This window comes from Mustela putorius, unplaced genomic scaffold, assembly GCF_011764305.1.
Source record: "Mustela putorius furo isolate JIRA1106 unplaced genomic scaffold, ASM1176430v1.1 tig00003962_pilon_pilon_pilon, whole genome shotgun sequence".
NCBI classification, from domain to species: domain Eukaryota; kingdom Metazoa; phylum Chordata; class Mammalia; order Carnivora; family Mustelidae; genus Mustela; species Mustela putorius.
In genome coordinates, this window is record NW_025422106.1 from 1,276,119 (window position 1) to 1,296,088 (window position 19,970).

The following is a 19,970-nucleotide window of genomic DNA, read 5'->3' on the forward strand; positions in this document are numbered from 1 at the left end:
CCTTAAGGATTTAAAAAAATTTTTTTAAAGATTTTATTCACCTATTTGAGAGAGAGCACATGCACAAGCAGGCAGGGGGAGAGGAAGAGGCAGTCTCCTCAACAAGCAGAGAGCCTGACATGGGACTCGAACCCAGGACCCTGCGATCATGACCTGAGCTGAAGGCAGACACTCAACTGAGGCACCCAGGCATCCTAAAGATTTATTTTCCTTTTTTTTTTTTTTTTTTCTTGAGATAGAGAGCAGGGGGAAGGAGAGAGAGAATCTCCAGCAGACTCCGGGCTGAGCAGGTGGTGCCAATGTGGGACTCAATCCCACAACCCTGAGATCATGAGCCAAAATCAAGAGTTGGAGGCTCAACCAACTGCCCCTCAAGTGTTTGGGATTTTTATTAGTATTCCTAAAAGGGGCATCTGGGTGGCTCAGTTGAGCATTGGACTCTTGGTTTTGGTGCTGGCTCTGATCTCATGAGTCATGAGCTCTAGCCCTGTGTGGGGCTCCGTGCTCAGAGGGGAGTTGCCTTGGATAGTCTCCCTCTGCTCCTTCCCCTGCTAGCATGCGCTCACTCTGTCCTTCTCAAATAAATAAATCCTTAAATAATAGCAATAGTAATAATATTCAGAGGGAAAGGGATGGAAAAAAAAAATAAGCAGGCTCCTGGGTGGCACAGTCTGTTAAGCTTCTGACTCTTGGTTTTTGGCTCAGGTCATGATTTCAAGGACATGAGATCAAGCTCTGAGCCAGAGTCAGCAAGGAGTCTGCTTAAGATTCTCTCTGCACCCACCCTCCCCACCCTGTCCCCACTCTCGCAAGTGTGTATGCATGCTCTCTCAAATCTTAAAAAAAAAAAAAAAAAGAGCAGAATAAGATATGGCCCATCCCCCCCCCTTTTTTTTAAGAGTTTATTTTTTAGGGGCATCTGGGTGGCTCAGTCCGTCAAATGTCTACCTTCAACTCAGGTTGTGATCCAGGGCAGGTCTGATCCGAGGACCCTGAGATCATGACCTGAGCTGAAGGTAGATGCATAACCAAACTGAGCCACCCAGGCGCCCCTAGAAGGTTTGGGTTTTTGTTTTGTTCTTTTAGATTTTATTTATTTGCGAGTGAGAGAGAGCATGAGCAGGGGGAGGGAGAGGAGCAGAGGAAAAGGGGGAAGCAGACTCCCTACTGAGCAGAGAGCCTGACAGGACTGGAGGCTCAGTCTCAGGACTCCAGGATCATGTCCTGAGTGGAAGGCAGACGCTTAACTGAGCCACACAAGCGCCCCTACATCTTTAGAACTTTTAAATAAGCATAGTGGTTTGATAGTTGAATGGTCTTTTAGAGGCTTTAGTGATTACCTTTTGTCTAAACTAGTTGGGAAAAAAGAGAGAAAAAAAAAAAAAACAGCCAAGTTGATTTATTCCTGTGTCCCAGACACCATCCCTTGCCCTCATCTATAAGGAGAGAACATTTCCCCCCAAAGGGACCAAAACACCAAGAAAGCTGAGCAAGCATTAACAACACATTAAACATAGATGTCTTTTTTTTTTTTTAAAGATTTTATTTATTTATTTGATAGAGATCACAAGTAGGCAGAGAGGCAGACAGAGAGAGAGGGGGAAGCAGACTCTCCACTGAGCAGAGAGCCCGATGCGGGGCTCGATCCCAGGACCCTGAGATCATGACCTGAGCTGAAAACAGAGGCTTTAACCCACTAAGCCACCCAGGCGCCCCCATATATGTCTTTTTAAATTAACTTTTAATTTTAAGAAAAACGAAGGGTGAATACAATTTTAAACAAACCTGAACCCCTGCACCCAGTGTTCGGGCGGCTCTGCTTGGGGCAAAGGCGCCTTCTCCACAGGGGCAGGTTTTGTGCCTCACGGCCTTGGCCAGCAGAAGAGAGACGGGCCTGGGGGCTGCTCCACTCCTTTCTAGTGGTTGGACATGATGCTTCACCTTGAGCCCGATGAAGCTGCTGAGGATTTAAACAAGGCTTCTGGTGAATGTGGGGCCCCCAAGAACCAGGCTGGTGTCAGTCTCCGGCTCTTGCAGCCGTGTGCCCCTGGGCCTGGGTAAGAACCAGGAAGTAGCCGTCCAGATTCTGCACTGAAAGCAGTGAGAAAGGCACCACTGGGGTGAGACAAGCCAACCACAGCTTCTCTGCTGCTCCCAAACCAAGCAGCGGGCAGTGCACCTCCCACAGCCGGGTGTTCTTCCTCCCCCAACTTGAGGAAGCCTCCCTCTGTCCTGTAGGAGGGATAGAGGGCTGGCATCTCTAAATAATGAGAACCCCAGGGCAGCCGGTCAGAGGTGCTCTGTGCCAGGTGATGTCCAGCAAGCATCTTCTGTCTTGCAGGATGGGGGGCGGGGGCAGAAAAGAGGGGGGCCTTACCTTCCTCTCTGTTCTATTCCATGGCCTAGAAACTGGGACATTTTCTCCCTGAGTGGCAAACAGCCTTGCAGCCACAGGGATCTGGCCCTTTGACACCAACAAAACGGGCATTCAGATGTTTACCAGCTGACTGGAAAAACGGCACAAGCCCCACCCCACCCCCATGAACACACACCTTCACAGCATCTTTTAGTCCCATTCAGGAGACAAAATAAACACAATCTTGCCCTTTCTAGGGCCTGCCAGACTTCTTTCTCCTCTAAAACCCCTACCTTTGTTCCCCACAGCCACAAAGTATGACTCATTCTCAAGATTCTGAACCACCTGCCAGGGAGAAGGGGTCATTCGGATAGTTCTGTTCTTCGAGCCAAACAGAAAAAAGAACTCAGCCAGCTTCACAGACAGCTGCACAGCGCTGAGTTCATCTAGAGAGATCTCTTGATAAAAGCCTGAGGATGTGAGCAGCACAGGGCGGGAATCAGTGGCGGGGGTGGGGGCCGGGGGCGGCTGAGAGAGCCCCAGAGACCAGGAAGGAGAGGACAAGGTGATTAGCTTCTTGTGGGACGGGGGCAGGAAGGAGTAAAGGAAAAAGGTTTATAAATCCATTTAATCCTCACCTATTTCTCAGCTTTGGGGAGGCCTCAGACTGAGGGGAGCCCCCAATTTAAAAAGGGGGGCCACCAGGCATATGAATGACTGAAACTCTAATACAGTAGGATTATAATGTTCTAATGCCACATATCGACAATGACAATGATAGGTTTAGGGAATGGAACATGGAGGAATAATCCCAGGGGACATCTTGGAAGGAGAGGACTAATCTGGTCACGGAAGACCGAGGAATGCCAGGTAAGGCATCTCGGTCCCAGGAATGATGGAGGATCACCCTCTCCCCAGGCAAGAAGATGTTCCGAGCAGCCACACCTGAATCTCACCTGCAGAGAGAGACCAGAACCTCACCTGAGCTGGGGTTCTTAGGAACCTCGTTCTCTTGCCTAGAGGCCTGCTGAGCCACATGCAGTCAGCTGGTGACAAATGGGCCTGGGCCGGGAAGTTTATGTATCAACACTTCACACCTAAATTAACAGCCCCTCCCTGGGAGGGATCCCAACTCCTGCCAGGTCTCCAGGGAGGGAGGTCACCACTCATTTCTTAAGACATTTTATGAATGGTGGACCCTGGGGGAAGAGAAGACGAGAAAAATCCATCTCTGTCCTCAGAAATGGAGTGATGCGGGTAGGATGGGTCCAGAAAAAGGAGGTCACAGGAACCTAACCTTTTAGCTCATCCCTACCAGCTTTGTTCTTGATCTCAAGCAGGTAGGTCACTGTCGGGGGGGCTGAGTTTCTTCTTCTGTAAAAAGAGGGCGTGGGACTAAATGGTCTTTAAGTTACCTTACAGCTTGACTATGCCACGAGTCACAACCATTAGCTGAGTTGGTAAACACAACTACAGAGAGAAAGTGCCCAGCAGGAAGAGCATTTGCTCGAAGAGCACTGAGAGGGCAGATCCCATCCGAAGCCCTGCAGATCTGGACGAGATCCTGGCGGGTAAGCTTCAGCAGATCAGTGCCTGCAGAGTCAGGGCCACACTGTGGAAGAGGCCTGCAATCAAGCACAGCAAGGGATACAATCCAACATTAGTCTCCAGACTGCCCCAGTATGTCCAGAAATGGGGATCAAACTCGGATTCAAACCCCAGTTCTGCCCCTTGCTTGTTAGCTGTGTGTCTTTGGGCAAGTCACTTAACCTCTCTGAGCCCTATCCTCACGGGTAGTATGTAAATTACAGTGGGTGAGACAGGACAAGAGAGCCGGGCAGGCATAGTGTCTGGCAATTCTTAGTCCTAAATAGAAGTTAGCTGAAGAACACACAGCAAGCCAGGCCACAGGCACATTTCCTGCCCTCAGTCTCCTTCAGGTAGGGTCCCGCCAGACCCCAGCCTCACCAGTGAAGTTGGTCAGCATCTTGCAGTAGCTGGAGGACAGGTGCTGATGCAACCACTGCTGCGGGGCTAGGATGGAGGCCCCAGGGTTCAGGTCCCGAGGCACAAGGAGGGCAGTCCAGTTATCACCATGGGCCCACAGAGTGCGAACAAGGGGCAGGAGAAACACCCCCCCCCCCCCCCCCCCCCCCGCCCTTGGCTGCCCCACGTCTGAGAGCCTGAAGCCTCATCCTGCTGGCCCAGAACCCCTGTCCTCTCAGTTTTGCCATCTGTGGCCATGCAAGCTCTGTCCACCAGGGGGCAGGCCCACCCCATTCTGGAAGAGTGCACTGAAGCCTAGAGAAGGCTTTGAGTTAGAGGCTGGGGGGACTGGAAAGGGGAGACGTACCTCAGCGGGGCTGCCCCGCAAGGTATCCAAGGCGAACTGTGGGGAGGAGCAGAGCCCGTGGGGGAGCAGAGAGTGGGGAGTGCAGCCGGCCCCCAGCCCCACCCACCCTTCCCTGGGAGGCAGAGCTTGCTAGGGTCGTGACACCCCACCCCACCCCCGCTTATTACCCAAAGGGCACTGAGCTGAGCCTCTTGCCCTTGGCCGCAACCTCAACTCTGTCCCTCCCCAGATGTCGGGGCTGAGGGGCTCTTCACGCTCACCCCACCGCACCTCTCTGGGGACAGGAGCTTGCCCGAGTGCGGAGAGGTCAGAGCAAGAGGGCTGAGAGGCTAGTCGGGCCCTGCACTGGGATCTGGGCACGGTCAACACTGTGGGGCAAGCAAGCCGCAAGGTTCAGCCTAGACATCCTGAGGCCAGCGGAGGCTCTTCCTTCCCCTCCTTCTGGTGGGAGGCAGACCAGGGTCCCGACGCCCTAGGAGTCCCGGACAAAACGCCACTCAGAGGAAGAGTCAACTAGCCTGTCTGGCTGGGGGAGCCAGGGAAAGCTTCCAGGAGCCGCCAGCCAGAAGCAGCAGCAAGAAGGGAAGTGCTCCAGGCAGAGGGGGCCCAAGTGTGGCGGGGCGATGGTGGGTCCAGGAGAGGCAGCCCCAGAGGCTGGAGCAGATGGTGCGGCTTGTCCTTGCAGGAAGCAGGTGCAATCACAGGGGATTGTAACAATAGATCGTGGAGCAGCCACGGCACTCAGGCCTCAATTTACCCACACGTACAATAAGAATCTTTCCTCCAAAGCTGCTCTCCTCCGTTGGGCGCCCCCCACCACCCCACCACCACATCCACACCTCCGTGAACACCAGGCCCGCAGGGGCAGCCTGATACTGTGCCTCTCCCCGTCTGATTTCAGTTTGCGTTCAGCTCCTTTGGGCTGCAGGAGACTGAGGAGGGGAGTTCAGAGCCCCCCACTTTACATGCCTCCTTCTCAGGACGGAAGGGGCTGCAAGCAGGAGCTCAAGCTCCATCTCGTTGTGTGTAGGGTAGGGGGCGGCAGCTGAGGGAGTGCACCCAGCCGCCAAGCAGGGTGACAGTCCTGAGAGGGAGGGGCAGGGACCTGCCTGTACCTTGAACGCTTTGGTGAGGCAGCCAGTTGAGTTGCAGGTGCACTGTCGCTGGCCTTGAAGGTGTGGATCTGGAGGTGGGACACGTTTCTATCCACCCGTCTTGGAAGGAGCAAACACGGTGCTGATGCAGTGAATCTGAGGTGAAGAAGAAGCAAAGAGAAAGCAGGGTGACTCCAGGTCCCACCCGCATTCAAAGAAGTCCACCTACAAACTGTACCTACCTGTCACCTGTCAGCCTTTCACCACAGCAACCTTCCACCCCAGCTGGAGTTTATTTCTTAGTATATGTGCTGCCGAAGCGAGCACTGGAGTTTATTTCTTAATGCATAACTTTATTAGGTTCTTTTCCTTGCTCAAAATCCTTCAGTAGCTCCCCATGGTTATGGGATGAGAAGCAAAGTTCCTGACCCTTAGATCTGAGCCCCTTAAAGAGTCAAGTCAAGGGGTACCTGGGTGGCTCAGTGGGTTAAAGCCTCTGCCTTTGGCTCAGGTCATGATCCCAGGATCCTGGGATCAAGCCCTGCATTGGGCTCTCTGCTCAGCAGGGAGCCTGCTTCCTCCTCTCTCTGTCTGCCTCTCTGCCTGCTTGTGATCTCTGCCTGTCAAATAAATAAATAAAATATTTTTTTAAAAAAAGAGTCAAGTCAAGGCCTTTTTGGATGATTGTGCGCACTCTCTCTCTCTATCTCTCTCTTTTATCAGCCAACACACTGACCCACCTCCCCGGTCTAATCATGGCCCCCAACACACTTGAATATAGTTCTCCCTAGAATCTTCTACCAGGAAAGCAATTCTGCTCCTATCTAAGACAAAACGTCCCATTCCAGGGTAGAACTGCCAGTTAAAATACAGGATGCCCCATTAAATTTGAATTTCAGGTAAACAACAAATAATTTAGTATAAATATATCTCAAATATTTTATGGGATATTCTCCCCCACACACCCCATGGAACATTCTTATACTAACAAGTTCTTATCTAAAATAGAAACTTAGGGATGCGTGGTTGGCTCAGTTGGTTAAACATGTGCCTTTGGCTTAGGTCATGATCAGGGTCCTGGGATCAAGTCCAACATCTGGTTGGTTGCTCAACCAGGAAGGAGGCTGCTTCTCCCACTCCCTCTGCCTGCCACCCCCCCCTGCTTGTGGTCTGTCTGTTCCTCTCTCTCTCTCTCTCTCTCTGACAAATAAAGAAATAAAATCTTTTTAAAAAATCCATTTAAAGGGTGGGAGGTTGGGGGACCCTGGTGGTGGGTATTATGGAGGGCACGTATTGCATGGAGCACTGGGTGTGGTGCATAAACAATGAATTCTGTTACACTGAAAAGAAATTAAATTTTAAAAAAGAAAGAAAAATATCCATTTAAAAATAATAAACAAATAAAAATAAAATAGAAATTTAACTGAGTGTCCTGTGTTTTATTTGCTAAATCAAAGAGCCTATTCCAGGAAGCCTTCCCAGCCTGCACCCCACACAGCCTACAGCCTGTGTTCTGCCTGGCCCTGGGATTCCAAGGGCCAGCAGGGTCTTCCCCTCTGTTTACCCCCACTCCCCACTATAACCCTCCCACAATCCTGAGAAGAACTTGAAAGGTTGGGGAAACAAAGATCATGTGACCCAGGCAAGGTCACCAAGGAAGGGAAGTGAAATTGTGCCACATCCACCTGACCTTCCAGTCCAGGTGCTTACACCATGGTGAGCACTCAAAAGAGGGACACACAGGGGACTTTTGACAATATTGTTGGATTATAAAGGGAAACCTAGTCAACCTAGAAAATGTGGAGGACTCTGACACAGAGTAAGGAATACAGGCATCCCATCACACCACCTCTCAGACACAGCACTTAATACTCAAAGATCCTTTCTTCCTCCCTTTTCTCTGGGCAAGAGAAAGGAAAAAGGAAAAACAACTTGTGTACACACACACACATTTTTTTTTAATCAAATGGAAATCTCAAACTTTAAATACAAGTTTGTCTTCTGCTTTCTCTTTACTTATAGGAAAACAGTTTTCTTTTCATTAGCCATTACTTTAAAGATTTATTTACTTATTAGCGAGAAAGAGCAAATGAGCGAGTTGGGGTGGGGGGGAGCAGGAGAGGGAGAAACAGACTCTCCCCGGTTGAGAAGGGAACCACCACAGGGCACCATCCCAGGACCCTGGGATCACAGCCAGAGCTGAAGGCAGACACTTAGCCATCAGAGCCACCCAAGCGCCCCTAGACCTCACTTTAATGGCTACATAATTTCCAGTGTATGTCTGCACTCAAACTTATGTAAAAGTCAATCCTCTTCCAACAGACACTTGATTGTTTAAAATCTTTGAATATGAGGAAGAGTGCTGCTATGGAGAGCTGGTCAAGATACCTTTGTGTACTTATTGAACACTGTTGTAGGATCAATTTCTTGAAATGGAAACACTGAGGGGCAAGCACCTGGGTGGCTCAGCCAGTTAAGCATCTGACTCTTGGTTTCGGCTCAGGTCAGGATCTCGGGGTCTTGAGATCAAGTCCTGCTTTGGGCTCCGTGCTGGGCATGAAACCTGCCCGGCACTCTCTTTTCTTCTGCCACCCCCCACGCCACTCTCTCTCAAATAAATTAATAAATAAACAAGTCTTTAAAAAAAAAAAATGGAGGGGCGCCTGGGTGGCTCAGTGGATTAAGCTGCTGCCTTGGGCTCAGGTCATGATCTCAGTGTCCTGGGATCGAGCCCCACATCGGGCTCTTTGCTCAGCGGGAGCCTGCTTCTCTCTCTCTCTCTCTCTGCCTGACTCTCCGCCTACTTGTGATTTCTCTCTCTGTCAAATAAATAAATAAAATCTTAAAAAAAAAATGGGGTAGAATTCTAGGAAGATAAAATCAGTAAATTTTGCCCAAGTGTCATTCTACCAAAGAATGAGTGCACAAACTACTACTATCTTTCTTCTTCTTTTTTTTTTAAAGGAGCTAGAAGTGTTTGAATACACCGCAAGGGAGCAGCAGGCAGACAGCAGAAGAGAGGCTGTGTGCCTCCCTAGACTACTTCTTCACCAATAACAGTCTTTTTAAAAGTCTTTGCCATATATATGTGTGTGTATATATATATATATATGTGTGTGTGCATTTAATTAGCATTTTCTGAGGTTGAAGTTGAACTGTCTACATTTAAATGTAATTTGTATCCTTCTTGCATAAATTATCTGCTTATATCCTTTGCCTACTTTTCTATTGAGCTTTTATCTATTTTTCTTATTGATATATGAGAACTTTTTATATATGGAGGCTATAAACATATGTCATATGACAACTATTTTTCCCATTTGATGCCTCCTTTGAATTTTGCCTATGTATTGCAGACCATTACTTTTTTTGAAGCTAAGTTGCATCCTGAGTTTTCTAGCTTCTTCCATTGCTTTCAGGTTTAACAAGTACTTCCTTGGGGGGCACCTGGGTGGCTTAGTGGGTTAAACCTCTGCCTCTGGCTCTGGCCCTAATCTCAAGATCCTGGGATCAAGCCCCATGTTGGGAGACTGTTTCCACCTCTCTGCCTACTTGTGATCTCTCACGCTCTCTGTCAAATAAATAAATGGAATCTTAAACACACACACACAAAGAAGAAACAAAAACAAGTCCTTCCTTATGGTGAGATTCAATAAACATTTAGCCATATTTTATCTTCAAAGTGCTTTCTGGAACTGGGTTTGTTCTTACTATTTCCTCACCCCCACCCAAATTCCCCTTCCTTTCCCACCAGGCCTGCTTCCACTCCCAAAGGACCTCCAGCCTCCACCCAGTCCCAGCTTCAGACTCACCCACCGGAAGAGGGAGATCCTCTTGAAACTTCAAGATACTTGAAACTTGCAACTTAAAACTCCAAACTGCATTGGGAGGTTCCAGTGAAACTCCACTGTGTTGAGTGGTGAGAGCAGCATCTGGGGTTCGATCACCCCCATGGACAGGGGCACATCTGCAGGCACAGGGCAGCAAGCAGGGAGCAAGCCTCAGCCCTTGCCATCCACATGGCCATCCAAGCCAGAAAGGGGACCCAAAGGGTCCCCGGTCCCTCCCCATTCACCAATGTCCAGGATGCTGTCTCCTGGCCACCTCCACCTGTACCCATCCAGCTGCTGCTGCTATGTGTATCACAGGAAAACCACACGCAACACACTCTGGGCACACAGGAAGGCACGGCTCACAGGTCAGTGTGCCCAGGCATTTGGGAACCAATTCCCACAGCTGGGTTCGGCCAACCATCCCATTCTTCGCCCCCACCTTGCTTCCCACCCTCAGGAGTCATAAGCACTTAGATCATAAGGTCTGTGTCCAGATGCCCACCTGCCACTCACTAGCTGTGACATTGAGGTAGTGACCTAGACACCCTGAGCCTCAGTTTCCTTATCTATTAAATGGGGGAGTTAATCCTTTCCCACTCCTAGCCACTCTGCTTGTTTCTCTTCTTGCTGCCCTTTTCAATTTACAATCAGTAAATTGATTTGTTATTGCATATAACTTGTTTGATCACGCATTTGTCCCAGTAGAATGCAAGCTCCCTGAGGAAGGGAACCACATCTGTCTCTACTGTTGAATCCCTAGCTCATGGAATAGTTTCTGGCAATGCATGGGAGCTAAATATATAATTTTTTTGGAGAGAAGGAATCATGCATGTGAATAATGCTATGTAAATGTATTTCTAAATCCCAGATCTGTTCCTTTGTGTCCTTGAGAAAATATTTAACCTCTCTGGGCCTCTTTCCTCAATAAGGCCTGCCTACCACTGTGTGGCTGTGAAGGTCGAGGTAAAAGGGGGTCTCCAAAATATAAAATAAAAAATAAAAGGGGGTCTCATGAGGGTTCTACTTGACAGTGACATCACAAGGATGACATTCGCCTCCTGCCCAGAAGGTCAGTCATGCCTAGCCCCTGGCCAGGTGGGGAGGGGGTTGCACCTACCTTCAATAGCCAGGCCCAGGCAGTAGCGTCACTCAGTCTGGTGTTACCAAGCATCCGCACCTCATAGGGTGGACCATTCCTCCACCTGCAAAGGTACCGGAGCCAGGAGGCCCATCCCCCTCCACTTGAACCTGATGGCCCTAGCTGTCCCCGCCGCACAGACCAGGACCATGCTTGGAGGCCGGGGAAAGGGGTTCTGGCCCTTACCTGAGCAAGCCACTTGGAGACCCTGGGTACAGTTTCCAGGGACTGGGCCATAGGTGCTCTGGCTGGTTATGCCAAAACAGCATCTTGGAAAGAAAGCCAGGGCCAGATGTGTAACAGAGAGCTCAGCACTGGGTTGGGCCAGATTCACTGGACCGTCCTGCTGGGGCCCCAGCCTTTATGCACAGAAGCAGACCCACAAAGGGGTGGGGCAAGGCCAGGAAACTTCTACTGGCTGAGCATCCAGGGCTCTAGAAAACGTGGGACCTATCAGGAAGCCCAAGGGCAGGCAGGGGTGGGGGGTGTGCCTTCCCTTTCTCCTCTCCTTCCCCCAACAGGTATAGGACACTTGTCCTTTTCCAGGGGGCTGCCTGGCCAGGGGACCACACTTTACAGAACACAGCCCAGATTGCTGGGAAACTCTCTGGGTGGCCTAGGAGGGAGAGTTGCCCAGGTGGGGAGGAGGGGGTGTGCCTGGGAGTGCCCCCTCCCAGGGCGTAGGAGAGTAGTCCCAGTCCTTAGTGGCTTTGTTTTTTCTCTGCCTGGGGGCACAAGCTGACTGTGTTTATGGACAAATAACACTCAGCCCCAGTTGTCATTGTACACAGATAGCCCCCCCACACCCCCTACCACTGTGGTTGGTATAAACAGATGAGTGCTTTCCAAAGAGCAGACACAGCCTTTAAAGATGTGGCCAGACCTGTGTGACCCTGGTTTTCTAGGCTTTGTGATTGGGGTAGGGGGAGCTGAGGGAGACAGAAAACCGAAGAGTACCCCTCACACACATCAGGCAGAACACCTCCATCTCCAGGCCCCTGGCCCTTTGTCCTCTACAGCTTTCTCCTCCCATGAAGCCAGACAAAATAGAAGTCGGGAGAAAAAGGGGATGGGAATATGCCTGCCAGTAGGGACTAAAGAAGCCTGAGTCCCCCAGATCCCCATGATAAGCTCCCCAAGACTTTGAGAACCCATCCATTGCCCAAAGTTGGATTCAAGGCCAGAGGTCTCCACAAAACCCTCCAAGGCTGGACAGAACGGGGTTCCAGGAAGGCCAGGGGAAGGGGAATCAGAGGGGACCCAACAGGGCTCGGCCCTGGCCCGAGGGGAGCAGGGTGTAGGGGTGGTGGGTGGGCAGAGGAGATGTGGAGGCTTGTTTTAGGGGCAGAGATAGAAAAGCTAGAGGATGGTATGGGCCCCCACCTCCTTCCAGGAGGACACCATGAAGAACCAGATAGGGGAGTAGGTGGGACCCCTTTTCCAGAACCCAATCCCCCACCACTCAGCCTCCACCACCTCTGAAGACCTCTGTATCCTCACGCTTCCCCCCTGAGGCTGCCTCTCCCCAGCTCCCTTGGCTACTCCCTGCTTCCACCCATCTCAGAGTCTCCAAGCTCTGTCCCCCTCCAGATGGTGTTGGGCCTGTTCCTGGTTTTCTTTGGCTCTCTCTCTGAGGAAAAAAAGCCAGGCCTGAGGCAGATGGAGCCTGGCCAGTCCCAGCCCCCACCTCACTCTCACTGTGCCCCCTGAGCCAACAGAGCACAGGGTCTGAAAGGCCCATTCTTGAGCCAAAGAGGCCTTAAAGAAACTTCTGGTCTCAGTGGAGCCTCAGGCCCTGGGAGGTGGGAGGTGGGAGACCCTTCAAGGCAGGGCCCCTTTAGGCGCATCACCTTCCTGAACCCCCTTTCCTCCTCTGTAAAATCGGGACGTCTCCCTCCCGGGTCTCCCTCCCATTCGGTGTGGTAGTGAGGACTGAAGGAAATTCTATGGAGTTGCATCTGATCACGGGGGTTTAATCCTCAGAGGCCCCAGTTGGGGGGCATCCTCAGTGTCCCTACCAAAGCGCGGTCCTGGGAAGTAAAGACATGACTGTCCCAGAAACTTCCACACACACAGAAAGTTTCAGGGAGAGATTTTTGGGGAGAATTTTTTTTTAATTTTTAAAGATTTTATTTATTTATTTATTTGACAGACAGAGATCACAAGTAGGCAGAGAGGCAGGCAGAGAGAGGGGGGGAAGCAGGCTCCCCGCCAAGCAGAGAGCCTGATGTGGGGCTCGATCCCAGGATCCTGAGATCATGACCTGAGCCAAAGGCAGAGGCTTAACCCTCTGAGCCACCCAGGCGCCCCGGGGGAGAATTTTTTTTAAAGATTTTTTTATTTGAGAGAGAGAGAGAGAGAGAGCATGAGTGGGGGAGTGGGGGAGCAGAGGCAGAGGGAGAAGCTGACTCCTCCCTGAGCAGAGAGCCCAGACGTGGGGTTTGATCCCAGGACCCTGAGATCATGACCTGAGCTGAAGGTGGACACTTAACCAACTGAGCCACCCAAGGCGCCCCATGTAAAAAAATGTTTAATGAATTCTTTTTCCTCACCCCAATTGCTCTTACATTTTCTATGCCATGGATAACCCAATCCTAATAATATCCTGTGGGTTCCCTAAAGCCGGGAAGCAACTTCTCAGCTGTAAAAATTGCTGAGCAATAACAATTCGGAGTCCTTCTCCTCCCACCAAAATGCTTTGTGCTCTTTTGTTTTCTGTACCCAGGCAACATTCCAACCTGGAGAGTCGGAGAGCGAGGTCTACCCCTCCCTCGATGAAAGAGGGGCTGAGAGAAGGGTTCCACCCCTCTCCATCCACCCATCCATCCATCTAGTCTTTTAACAAAATGTTATGGAGTGGCTACAAGGTAGGAGCCTCTCTCTCTCTCTCTCTCTCTCTCTCTCTCTCTCTCACATTCTCTCTCTCTCCCTCCCTGCCTCCCTCACACGAGTGTGGGACACTGTGGGACGCAGGGCAGGATATCCGGGCGGGTGGAATCCCCCCCCGCCCCCCGCTCCACCCCGGGCTTAGGCACCCCCTGTTGCCTCCACATTGGTGGTCAAAAGTCCTGAGTCCTGGGCGCCTGGGTGGCTCAGTGGGTTAAGCCGCTGCCTTCGGCTCAGGTCATGATCTCCGGGTCCTGGAATCGAGTCCCACATCGGGCTCTCTGCTCAGCAGGGAGCCTGCTTCCCTCTCTCTCTCTCTGCCTGCCTCTCCATCTACTTGTGATCTCTCTCTGTCAAATAAATAAATAAAATCTTAAAAAAAGGAAAAAAAAAAGTCCTGAGTCCTGAGCAACCCGCAAAATGATGTAAAAGGAACCTGGCAGTCCCCGCGGGGTCTTCCTGCCTGCGAACACACACACAACCCCACCCCAGAAGGCGGCCCCGCCTCCCATTAAGGCCTCCGCCACGTCTGGCTGCCCAGCTCAGCGCCAAACAGCGCCCCCTAGAGTTTGCGCGCGGGCACAGCTCTAAGCCTTTGCTACAGAGAGTCAGTCCCACTCCGACCACCAAAAGGTCTCACCTCGGAAAAAAGGATGCTCTGTTCACACTTCAAACGTACTGTCTGCTTCTTAGCTTCCCTGCAGCCCAGCCAGCCGGTGCTTACTTCTCCATGTCCTGTCTCTGCCCTTCACCAAATCCTCCACAGCGGTTGTCTGACATGCTGTTTCTTCTTTGTGCCCTTTGTCCAGGGTCTGTTTCCCCATCAGAGAGTGGAAGCCCCTTGAGGGTAGGGACGAAGAGGCGCGCCAGGGGTTCCTGGGTGGCTCAGTGGGTAAAGCGTCTGCCTTTGGCTCAGATCATGATCTCAGGGTCCTTGGATCTGTAGGGCTCTCTGCTCTCTTCTCCCTCTCCCTGACGCTCCCTCTGCCTGTGCTCTCTTTGTCAAGTAAATAAATAAATAAAATCTTAAGACGCCAACCAGTTGGGGTTAAGAATATCTGTCTTGAGATAAACCCCGAGTTCAAGTTCAGCTGTGTGGCTTTGGGCAAGTAACAACCTTTCTGAGCTTCATGTGGCAACTATAAAAGGGGGTTGATAAATGCTTCTACCCTGTGGAGTAGAGGGAAAACGGAATTTAGGTAATAATTAAGCCCTTACTAAATGTAGCGGTTTCTTTCTCTATGTATCCCCAGTGCCTAGTACATCATATGGGTTTATCTATTGAAATTTAGAAGTGACGCGGCGCCTGGGTGGCTCAGTTGTTAAGCGTCTGCCTTCGGCTAGGGTCATGATCCCGGGGTCTTGGGATGGAGCCCCACATCGAGCCCCACTTCGGGCTCCCTGCTCTGCGGGAAGCCTGCTTTTCCCTCTCTCATTCCCCCTACGTGTGTTCCCTCTCTCACTGTGTATCTCTCTATCAAATAAAGAAATAAAATCTTTAAAAAAAAATAAAATTTAGAAGAGAAGAGGGTCTGTTTACATATTTGGTTTTTTTTTTAAAGATTTTTTTTTAATTGATTTGACAGAGAGAGAGCACAAGCAGTGGGAGCGACAGGCAGAGGGAGAAGCAGGCTTCCCGCTGAGCAGGGAGCCCAATGTGGGGCTTGATCCCAGGACTCTGGGATCATGAGCTGAGCCAAAGGCAGATGCTTAACCAACCGCCTAGGAGCCCTGAGGGTCTGTTTTTTTAATAAATAGTTTTTTTAATTTAATATTAATATTATATTATTAATATATTAATATTTAATAAATCGTAGTGCTTACTACAACTACAGAGTGCTTTTTAACCAATCTACCTTCTAAGGTAGAGGCTGGTTTTTTCTTTTATTCTATTATCACCTTCCCCTCATTATACAGAGATACTGAGACTCAGAGAGGTTAAATAGCTATCTCAAGATCACACAGCTAGGGGCACCTGGGTGGCTCAGTCATTAACAGTCATTAAGTGTCTGTTTCGGCTCAGGTCACAATCCCACGGTCCCGGGATCAAGCCCCCATTGGAGCCTGCTTCTGTCTCTCCTATTCCCCTTTTGTGTTGTCTCTTGCTGTGTCTCTCTGGGTCAGATAAATAAATATAAATTTAAAAAATTTAAAAACTTTAAAAGGTCACACAGCTAAGAGGAGGTAGAGCCAGGATTTGAACCCAGGCCCTTTGGGTCACAGTCCCTCCTCTGAATCACTGTACTATGCTCCATTCCGCCTGATAAATATGTATGGAATTTTAAAATTAATCTCCAGACAACATTCCAACCTGGAGAGCTAGAAAATGATGCCTACCCCTTCCCCCAAAGAAAGAGGGCTGATGGGGGAAGTGCACTCATTCATTCATTCAACAAGTCCCAAAGAAGTACCCCACCCAAGAACCTGGATTCCAGGGATGACTGTGACCTGGGGCTTTTCCAAGCTCTGGCTCTCCAGCTGCAAACTGGGGACAAAATACTTTCCGTTCCACTCCCGGCTGCGAACCCCGAGGATGAGTAATGCAAGTGACAGCAGCTGGGCTGCGGTGGTTTTAACAGGTGGAGAACCAGGTCGGGAGGGTTGTGCTAATGATGGAGTGGGAGGGGCAGAAAGCGGGGTTTGTGGTCTCAGCAGGTGTGGCTACTCAGGAGTCCCACCTGACTTGGGAACTCCCTTGGGAAGCAGCGGGGAGGCCGCAGCAGGGAGGGAAAGGCATTGCAGACAGGGGAAGCAGCTTTCCCTGATTTAGGGTCGTGTGATGGGGGTGGGGGGCAGTCCTGCTATCCACGACCACCACCCCCAGGAGGTAAGATGATCCCCATTTAGGGACTAGGAAACCAGAGGGATGCAGGTTGCTGAAGTTTCTGGGCTAGCAAGGAATGGGCTGGAACATGAGCCACCCCACTGTCCCCTGCACACTGTCCTGCACACATGCCTTCCACCCAGGCCAAGACACAGGACACGGGAATGGACAGCAGTCCGTTCCCATAGTGAAACCTTTGGCCAGAGGGCCCTGAAAGCTCACTACAACTCTCTTGTTTCCATTTTGCTGCCTTTGGGATCCAGGGCAATCTCCCTAAGACACTGGGATGATGGCACCACTCCCAGGGGAGAGGGGGAGAACCCCCCCCACAGCCTCCATTGCTCTCAGTGTCATTCTCAGACTGGGCTGAGGAAAACCCTGGCTAACCATGGTCCATCTTCCAGGGCACCATTGGCACAGGATAGTTAGTTCTTAAAATCCGTTTTTCTGGCAGGAAAACCAGCATGGATATTCTTGGAGTCAAATGCAAGGCTTGCAGAACATTTAATATAGAGCCATGTGTCTAAATTCTTTTCGAGTTCTGACTGAACCACTTTGTCTGCTCTCCCCTCCCCCTCCCCCACCCCATGCCTCCAAGGCACGGCTGGATTGCTCAGCTGGGCTCCAGGGAGCCTGCTGGAGAAGCCACTTTTCACAGGAAAACGCAGCTTCCAGGCTCAGCATTCAGGGCCGTCTGTCCACTTTCGTCTACTTATTTTTAAGATTTTTATTTTTAAGCCCCAACACGGGGCTTGAACTCTTGATCTTGAAGATCAAGAGTCCCGCGCTCTGCTCCCCGGACTGAGCCAGTCAGCCCCGCCCCCACCTCCTCTTTCTTCCCACCCCTCCTTCTCCCCTTTGCGCGGACAGCATCCACGACCGGCCCTTCTGTTCCACGCCTCTCTGCCTTTGCCCACACCTCTCTGCCTTTGCCCAGACGGTTCCCTCTGCTTGGAATACTCTGGCCTCTCTGCCTTCCAGCCTACCCATGGCCTCTATCAGCTTGCCACATGGGCTCCACCGCTCTGTACCCCAAGTCGGCTCAGAGAAACCCTTTGCATTATTTTACTGTCTGGGTCAGGATTCACAAGAAGGCCTTGAGTGCAAAGCTCAGACGCCCCTGAGGCCCAGAGCCACTCGAGGCTCCTAGTAGGACCTCATGATTCAGATGTATCAAATTGAGATCTTCAAAGACGCCCCTCCCGGAAGGCCACCCAGTGTAGATTTCTGTGCAGTCAGCAGGGGGCGGTGTGGACCCACGATGGCCCCAGGTTCCCCCACACCGTTTCGGCTGGGTCTACACACTCCCAGCCCCAATGCCTCTCCCTAAGACAAGTAAACCAGCAGGACCCTGAGGGAGGGGTTAAAGGCAGGCTCCGTGGTCCCTGCCTCAGCTTCTCCTGGGCATCGCCACCCTGACGCTTCTCGAGCGTAGGAAGGCGGAGTCACCCTCACCTATAAGGACTGGATCCAGCTGCTTCCAGACTTCATCCTCCCTCTTTTCCACGGGCTGTCGGCAACCTTCTGCCCCCGTCTGTGCCCAGGCCGCTCTCCACCCAAACTCAAAGATCCTCCTTCAGAGTTGGGGGCCTTCAGTGCTCATCTCTCCAAAATTCTAACCACCAGCCGCACTCCCTCCACCAGTCCACTGGGCTCCACCTCCTCGCTCACCCCAAAGTGATGACATTGCTGTTACCTTGGTAACAGATGCTTTGTGGGTGGGTAGGATACCATCAGAGGCTTGGGAGGTGGGGGGGGGGGCAAACTGGCACAGGACCTGGGGAGGGTACAGACAGGGGCTCTGACTCCGGGCCCCAAGACTGCTGTCAGCCCTACCGTCCCAGCCCCCAGGAAAGTAGAAGGAGATGTCTTTCAGGAAGGAGAGGTTTTCTTCATGGAGGAGAGGGACACGTAATCCCAAGGTCACTATCCCCCTCCCATGTAAACTGGTGTCTGGGACAGCCTCAGCTTGCCTGGTGGGGGGTAGGCAGGGATTGTATATACTGGAGCCCATGTCATTCCCCTCCGGGGAGCCTGGGGCACAGGGGGAGGGAACAGCTCCCCCAGAGTGTGTTAGAGACAGTGCCACAGGCAGTGGGAGGGCGGCTCTATGCCAGTGTCCTGAGCTCCAGGGGTTGGTGACAGCAAGGGGTGGTGGAAGGGCTCTCCTCCAGCCCCTGGGGACCTGGCTGTCCCAGATGCCACAGCCAGGAAGTGTGTCAGGCACTTGCGTAAGAGCCTTCTACATTTCCATAAAATCATAATTACTGATGCCTGCCATGGGCCTTAGCTCATTAGAGCAATATCTGTCTCTGGGGCCCTGGTGGGCTGGCAGGGGGAGATAGGGGAGACTGGGCAAGGCCAGCCCTCTCACTGTGTTCCCTGTGTCCCCTGCCCCACGCGGAGCCTGGGCCCTCTTCCTCTCCTCAGCTGGGAGATGAGAACCAGACTTGACCTCAACTGTGACAGACTCCCTACCCTAGGAGCTCCAATTCTAAAGTTGGAGAAAAAGACCAACCACTGGTGTTTTCAGCTTGGGGGGGTGGCGCTTGGCAACTCATGGGGGCAGAGGCCACAGCAGGGAGGGACTTGAGCTGAAGGTGGTGTTAAGGGAGAAAATAGGTCAGTCCTTATGGAAGGAGAAGCAATCCCTCCCATCAGAGACTCTCATCCGCTCAGAGTGGAGGGGTTCTGGGGATCCTTCAGGCCATTGGTTCTTAGTCTTTCGGGAATCTTAGATTCTCTGAGGAGAAGGTGAAAGCTCTAGGCTGTCCCACAGAAAATGCTTATCCAACATTTTATACAGCTTCAAGGGATTCATGAACCCCTTGAAGCTTGCCTGCAAGTTCAAGGTTAAGTATCCCTAAATAAATGGACAGGTAGATAGACAGATAAAAACAATTTACTTTGCCCTTACTCTGCCCAGCTCTTCACTTATGTTAATTTATTTAATCCTCAAAAGAACACTAAGAGATATACAATTATTGCCCCCATTCTGACCTGACACCCTATGTCAACCTAATCTATTCCAATTGTGCCAATCTAAAAAGAAGGAAACCGAAGTCCTTCCAGAGATGGATAGGTCTCTGCCCAATGTCACAAAGCAGGAAGAAAAGGGCTGGACATGGTGCTGTGTGCAGATATGGAGCCATCTGTTCCATCCTTTGCCCCCAGGCTCCCAAGAGCCTACCACCCACTTTAACTCATTCGGCTGTCCCACTAAGAGGCACCCAGTAGTTCTGTCACACCCCCAGAAGGGTGTGACTGCTACTTACCTGGCTCTGCCCACCCCTCATATCTGCCCTCTGACTCTGAGATGGAAGAATATTCCTTCTTCAGAAGCTAGCCCGGCTACTTGTGCCCTGTCCCCAGTCACTGCAGTGGGAGTTGTCAGCACTCAGGCAATGACTCAGGCTTAGTTCATGAAAGACTGCTCTGAAACACGAAGGCTGCGGGCCAGAAAGGACATCCAGAGGTCATGGGATC

General features: G+C 51.3%; 1 long non-coding RNA gene across 1 annotated transcript; it reads right to left on the bottom strand.

Annotated features, from left to right (window-relative positions):
- Positions 1 to 1,700: 1,700 nt before the first annotated feature.
- LOC101675860 lies at positions 1,701 to 12,869 on the bottom strand. The gene is made up of 4 exons (XR_006603748.1): positions 10,754 to 12,869; positions 9,616 to 9,770; positions 5,825 to 5,959; positions 1,701 to 3,981 (listed from the first exon to the last, which is right to left on the bottom strand). It is a non-coding gene; the product is annotated as an uncharacterized LOC101675860 (long non-coding RNA).
- Positions 12,870 to 19,970: the final 7,101 nt, after the last annotated feature.